Consider the following 7,263-nt stretch of genomic DNA (forward strand, 5'->3'; position numbering starts at 1 on the left):
TCCAGGCCGGAAGTAGCTGCACTTCAGCAGGCAAGGAGCCTTGGCCTTGACTCCAGTGAAGTGACTGGGTGTCAAGTGCTTTGGAATTCTACCAGATAACAGTAAAAAGTCCGATTTTCAGTGTATTGTCCTTTTCCTAGAAGCTATCCTCTGTCATTAAATGGTAATAAGCTAGTAGAACAGGCAGGTGTCACTTTTGTCCTTTGAATTGCACAGGGATCACAGGTACGACCTCTGAACTAGGGATGGCGTATGGATAGTCGGTCTAGTACGGCACCATAAAAGATAAGCGAAACATGGAAGAGGTCCACCCATCAAGAAAAATCACCTACTTCTACTTTTTGGACAATGACCATGATAAGATTATTAATATACTAATAACAAATATGCAAGTAAATGTTTAATTTAAAAGTTAATATCACAAATATTGCTGAAGTTAACAGCAGTTCACCAAACTCCAGAAATTATGGTTTAAATGTAATATTATTTTCCTAAATAGGAAAATGTATAGTGCTTTAAAATAATTTTTTTAATTCTCAGAATGCTTCATAATATTTTTCATTATAATGGCTTTATAAAAATCAGTAGTAGTATACCAACTTGATTAAAGATTTAAAACAGCCAACATCTTTGCATATCAATATCATAATGTGTAATTAATAGTTTATTTTGTGATTATATCATAGTGTCCTCCACTCCTCTATATGCTCTCTGAGAGCAGGGACCATATCTGTTCTGCTCGTGGGTATATATATATGTCCAGAGCCAACACATGGCAGCATTTAGTGGCCACTAAGTACATGAATATACTTAGGGAGTGGGGAGGAATTTGGAAAGGAATGTAAATGACTTCAGGTGTGGATGTGCTGAGGCTGAGGTATCTGTGCTGCTTCATTCCAGTGGAGACAATTTCAAGGCCTGTTTCCCATCTCACTGTTTCTTTGCTTGACACACTCATTCTACACATTAAAAAATAGAGCTCTCTGTCTCCTTTCAATTAATAGGATGTTGTTGATACCTGTCTTATTTGCGTGGGGTGGGGGATATGGGCGTAGTAATGGTGTGGTTAAAGTGGCCTTCATTGTGGAAATATGTAAGACACACTGTCTTCTCGCCTTTTCAGCATTTATCTCTTCTCCACAACTTGGTAAGAGACTTGATTTTCCCCAGTCTCTGCCCCATTTACCTCAGCCTGAAAATAGTTCAGGACCTGGCTACCTGCCAGCCCAATTCTAGGATTTTGCTGGAAATTTCCCTAGCTTTCCGTGAACAGCCAAGACAGATATGTAGGACCTCTCAGTCTGTTTATATCCTACAGCTAGTCTGGACAACTTTTCATAAGAGTACATAAAATCTCTCTCTCCTTATTCCCATAATTAGGCTGCCAGATAAAATATAGGATGCCCAATTCAATTTGAATTTCAAATAAACAATGAATTATTATTTTAGTAGAAGTATATCCCAAATATACTAAAATAATTACTCGTCTATCTGAAAAATTAAATTGGACATCCTTCATTTTTATTTGCTAAATCTGGCAAACCTACCTACAATATAACTCAACTTTAGAAGATCAAGTCCCATGGTATCTAGTTCCTTTCATTAAGAACTTAACATACTCCTTGGGTCATTTATTGCAAACTAATAATATTGTACATAAGTGTATAACACAAGCATTTAAACAACTTCAATGACCATATGAGCGCAGCCTTTCTGATATAGGCATTTATAGTGAAAAGGCCAGTGTACTTAGCTTAAAAATAGCAAATGAAATTGGGATCCTAAGTAATCGCTCCACTGCATAGACTATGTGGAGGAAGAGGGAGAAGAGTGAAGAATTCCTAATTTTCTTAATTAGGCCAGAAACTTCTGTAAGTTAACATTCATACTCAGGAAGCCTCAAAACACTTTTATAAATTCATTCTGGAAAAATCAAGATATTGAAATTACTTAACCCTTACTTAATTGTTCCACCAAGGACTAAATACTGACAAGATGTAGAATTCCCAGAAATTCATTTACTTTTAGACTTCTTTTTTGTTTGGCCCTGATATCACTGGAGAAGGAGTGAAGAACTTTTAAAAACTAACAAAGTGCTAAGAAAAAGCTCAAAAATTTGAAATTGTTTTTTAAAAAGCTAAGAAAATACAAACAAAAGAATAAATTTAAAAATAAGAAAATACTAAGCCTCTTTTCATTTACTAAATCTTAGCATATTAGGAACTATGTATGTATACCAGTGTGCTCAGAAATTTTTCACTTAAGGATATTTAGAACTTTAAACTGCTAGCTCTGACCAGTGTGGCTCAGTTGGTCGAGCATCATTCCTCAAGGCAAAGGGTCGCTGGTTTGATTCCCCATCAGGGTACATGCCTGGGTTGCAGGTTTGGTCCCCAGTCAGGTCATGTACAAGAGGCAGCCGACTGATGTTTCTCTCTAACATTGATGTTTTGCTTTCTCATTTCTTCCATCCCTTTCCCTCTCTAAAAATAAATAAAATATTTTAAAAATAAACTGCTATTCATAAATAAGACATTAATTCAGACAAATACATATTTTATACATACAATTTAATTGCAATGTCATTTAAATTTTAAAGGATAAATTACTTATTGGTCATTTCAAATAGCAGTCAATCTTAATTTGGGGGGAAAAAGATCTAAACACAAATTTTCCAATAAGATCTAAAGGACATATGTCCTTTCATTTTTTATAATTTTATTAGATATAACTGACATAACCATAAAATTCACATTTTTAAAGTACAGAAATCAGTGGCTTAGTATATTCACAAAACGGTACAACCATCACCACTATCTTATTCTAGAACACTTTTATCAGCCCAAAGAGAAACCCCCATTCATGTTAGCAGTCACTCCTCATTCCTCCCTCCCTTTAGCTGCTAGCAACCACTTAGGTACTTACTATCTTTATTTTGGATATTTCATATGAATGGAATTATGCATCATGTGGCCTTTGTATATGGCTTCTTTCATTTAGCACGTTTTTAGTACTCAATTTTTTCTAGACCAAATTGTATTCCATTGTATGGATACAGTAAATATCTAGTAACTGTGATAACTCTGTTTAGCTTCATGAGGAACTTCCAAAATGTTTTCCCAAAGTAGCTGGCCATTTTACATTCCCATCAGCAATGTAAGAGGTTTCCAATTTTTCCATATCCTTGCCAATTCCTGTTATTACCCATCTTTTTTCTTACAACTGTACAAGTGAGTGACTGGTTTCTTACTATGTTTTTTTTTTTTCATTAAGGTTTTGATTTGCAGGTCCCTGATGGCTATTGATATTGAGCATCTTTCCATGTCCTTATTGGCCATTTGTATATCTTCTTTGAAGAATGTCTATTCAGACCTATTCATCTCAAAGTGTTTTCTAATTTCTCTTGTGAATTCTTCCATGTCCAGTTAATTATTTAAGAGTATATTGTTTAATTTCCACATATTTTTGAATTTTCCAAGTTTCCTTTTGTTATTGATTTCTAATTCATTTTTTAAATCCTCACCCAAGGATATGTTCACTGATTTTAGAGATAGAGAAAGGGAGAGAGAGAGCGACATGGATGTGGGAGAGAAACATTGATTGATTGCCTTCTGTATGCGCCCCTACCAGGATTGAACCCACAGCCTAGGTATGTTCCCTTATCAGGATCGAACCCACAACATTTTGGTGTATGGGCCGACACTCCAACCAACTGAGCCATCCTGCCAGAACTCTTATTCATTTTTTAAAGGGGGCATTTTTCACAGGTATTGATGTGAATACCCAGGCTGTGAAGTAATTGAATTTAGTAGTTAAATGGCATTCAGAATCTTATTTGTTACTAGAATTTTCAAATTACATTGCAACTTACTTTCTAGACATTTGGTTCAAGTTTGCCATGCATAATTCTTCATAATGAATGAAGAAATCTAGTTTGAAATAACCTTTATGGAGTGGAAATGGATAGAAATTCTCAATGGCCAGGATTATTCATGTGATACTTACACAGTAATATTTTTGTACTATTCTATGCTAATCACCTGGGTTTTCTATATTTGAAGTTTTCTTGGCAGAAATTATTATGAGCCAGCTGTTTTTATTTATTTTAATTTTAGGCTTTCATATGAATAACCCCTGGTGAATGGCACAAGAAACTGATAAAAACAGTTATTGTTTAGTGTAACAGGTATGTAGTTACAGAGCCAAGATTTCTTTTCCAGAGATGATCCTATGGATATACTATGTTTATTAAGCATCTTCAGTGTACTCAATACCTTTTAGAAAATAATACTGGGCAGTAATCCTTCCCCAAAGTAAAATATGCCCAAGGAGAAGCAAGAAGATTCTTTGTTAAAGAGGTCAAATTTAAATAGTCTCTATAGGTTCAATGGTAATCAAAGACAGCTTCCTAGAAAATGAACTGACCACAGCATGTGTTTCTCTCCTGAATGAACTACATGAACTCATGTTGTAAACATAATCAGCATTATTGACTACAGATCTCATTTAAGTTGTAGCTAGTGATATATCTTGCTATCTATGAGCTTGCTGGAAAATAATAATTAAAACCATAAAATGTTAAAGCCCATGAAATTTTAGAAATCACCTGGTCAAATCCCTTCACCATTCATGTTTTTATAATGCAAAGCTCAGAAGTTTATATTTATTGAATAGTCTCATTACTTTTTTTTTTTTTAATCTTCACCCAGGGACATTATTTTCATTGCTTTTAGAGAGAGAGGGAGAGGAGAGAGGAGAGAGAGAGACACATCAGTTGTGCCTTCTATATGTGCCTGGAACCGGGGATCGAATCCTCAACCTAGGTATGTGCCCTGACTGGGAATTGAACTCACAACTTATCAGTTACAGGGCAATGCTCCAACCAACTGAGCCACAGCAGGCATGGCTGAATTATATAGTATTATATTGTTGGCTGGGCTTATTCAAACATGAAACTAATTTTCAGTCCCATTCAATTTTATTGAAATTCAGCTGATTAATTTTTATTTTTCAAGATATCAATCAGTTGCATTTGCAAATTAATCAGAAGATGCTATACTTTTAACAAATACATTTAGAATACACTGAATCTCTTTTATTTGAAATATACTTAAATACAGTGGAAAACTATTCCTGAGATTTTGTGTGTGCAAATATGAGCATTTTTAGAAGTGACATACTTCTCTATTTGGGGGGTAAAAGAACCCCAACAAAATTGGAACACTTAAATAACAAGTTTTAAAATATTCATTTGCAATAGCTTAAAAAAAACAGTTTTCTGACTTGTTACACTAATAACTTTATCTTCAAGAAACAGTTTAAAACAGTGTTTTCTATTATCTATAAAGTAGTATACTGTACTACTGATAGCTACTTTATCATCATCAAAGCAGTCAGCAAAATTTGAATGCTCTCATCTTTTTGTAACAGAACAGTGCAAGTTATTTATAGGCCCTGACAACTATTTTAATACTCAGACAAGAAAAAAAGAATACTCAGACAGGAAACACCAGCAAGTCTCTGAGTGAAGCCAAATATCTTTGTCATCTCTCAATCCATGTTTCATCACAGACCACTGTCGTATAAAGATTGTGCTACATAAAAATCTCTTTTCTACAAAAATGAACACATTGACATCATCCCTTAAGCACAAAACAATAATATTGGCAGGCACCACCATCAATTCATCTACACTGTGGAACTCCTATATCTCCCTCAAGATACCAGAAGGACTCATAACTAGCTGGCATCCAGACTATATAAGGATGCCAGTGTCCATCTGAATATTATTAAGTGGTGGCAAGCTCAGTTTCTTTAATGTGTTTTAGATTAAATATATAAATAGAAATCTAACATTTTCTTTTAACATCCCAATGGACTATCTATCATGTACAACCTGGATGTGCCCATCCTACTGCACTGGGCAGGCCTTTACATTAGAGGATGGAGCAGCTTTGGGACCATTTCCACTTCACTGCTGAGGAACAACAGGTGTAGTAAATTGAAGCCAGAGAGGCCTGGGCTAGATATAATTTCCTCCATCATTTATCAGCCTGTGCAGTCTTGTCCAAATTATATAATCTCTGTGCTTCTGTTTCTGTTGTAAAATGGAATAATATTATAAAATGGAGATAATAACACCCTATGGGACTGACGTGAGGATTAAACAAAAATAATTTTGTTAATATAACCATATTACCTTTCCTAAACACTCACAGATTGGGCACACTCCCCAAACCCTTGTCCTTAGTCTTGACCTCCCCATCTACTTCACAAGAATCATGGAGGCCATCAGTTAGAACTCCCTCAATTTCAGGTCACCCTATGGCAAAACTCCTCTAAGTACAGTGATTTTACTGTGCTCTAGAACCATCTCATGTTATCTTCTCATGGACCTCGTTCCATCAATTATCCCTTCTTCGATATATTAATCCACTCCAATGCTACTGGTATTTCCCCTTAATTGGCAAGTATGTTCATGTATCTCCCAACATTGAAAAAAAATTTTTTTAACTTTAAGTAATAAGTTAAAATTCGTATTTACACTCTCCCCCAATTTCTGAGGGGAAATAACAGTTTGTTTAATACTTAATTATTTTAAACTTCTGTATAATATAGTGTTCCATAGTTAGCAAACATTTCTTGAGTGTCTACATTGTTCTATGCATTGATGATATAGCAATGAACAAGCTGGATAATATTTCCTTCCGTTAAGGAGCTTACCTTCTAAAGGGAATGGAACAGAGAATGTCAATAAGGTAAACAAGTAAAATATATGTTAGATGGTGATAAGTATGTTGAGTTTTAAATAGGGTGGTCAGAGAAACATCACTAAGAAAAGTGACATTTAAGTAAAGATTAAAAAGAGGTGAAGGAGAAGCCCTCATGGATATCTAGAGGAAGAACATTCCAAGTAGAGGAAATACAGCAAGTGCAAATGCCCTGAGGCAGGAGAATGCTTGCCATTGAGTTATAGTTACAATAGCCATATATGGGCCATGTTAATTACTACTCATATCCAGTCAAGGTCCTATGTGAATATATTGAAATGAAAATACAAAATCATAAAACTAATCAATACCAGCAATCCTTATATAAAATAATGAGAATCAGGGGAGAGATTCTTTTTATGTACACACATAAAAAGCTAAAAGAAAATATGCCTAGTTGTTATTATTAATAATTATTTATTAATTATTGTATTATGTTCCATGTGAACAACTGTATTCATTTCTGTAAGTGGTCACAAGGTCATAGTTGACA

The sequence above is a fragment of the Furipterus horrens genome, unplaced genomic scaffold (assembly GCF_987537825.1).
Source record: "Furipterus horrens unplaced genomic scaffold, mFurHor1.1.pri manual_scaffold_3, whole genome shotgun sequence".
In the NCBI taxonomy this organism is placed as follows: domain Eukaryota; kingdom Metazoa; phylum Chordata; class Mammalia; order Chiroptera; family Furipteridae; genus Furipterus; species Furipterus horrens.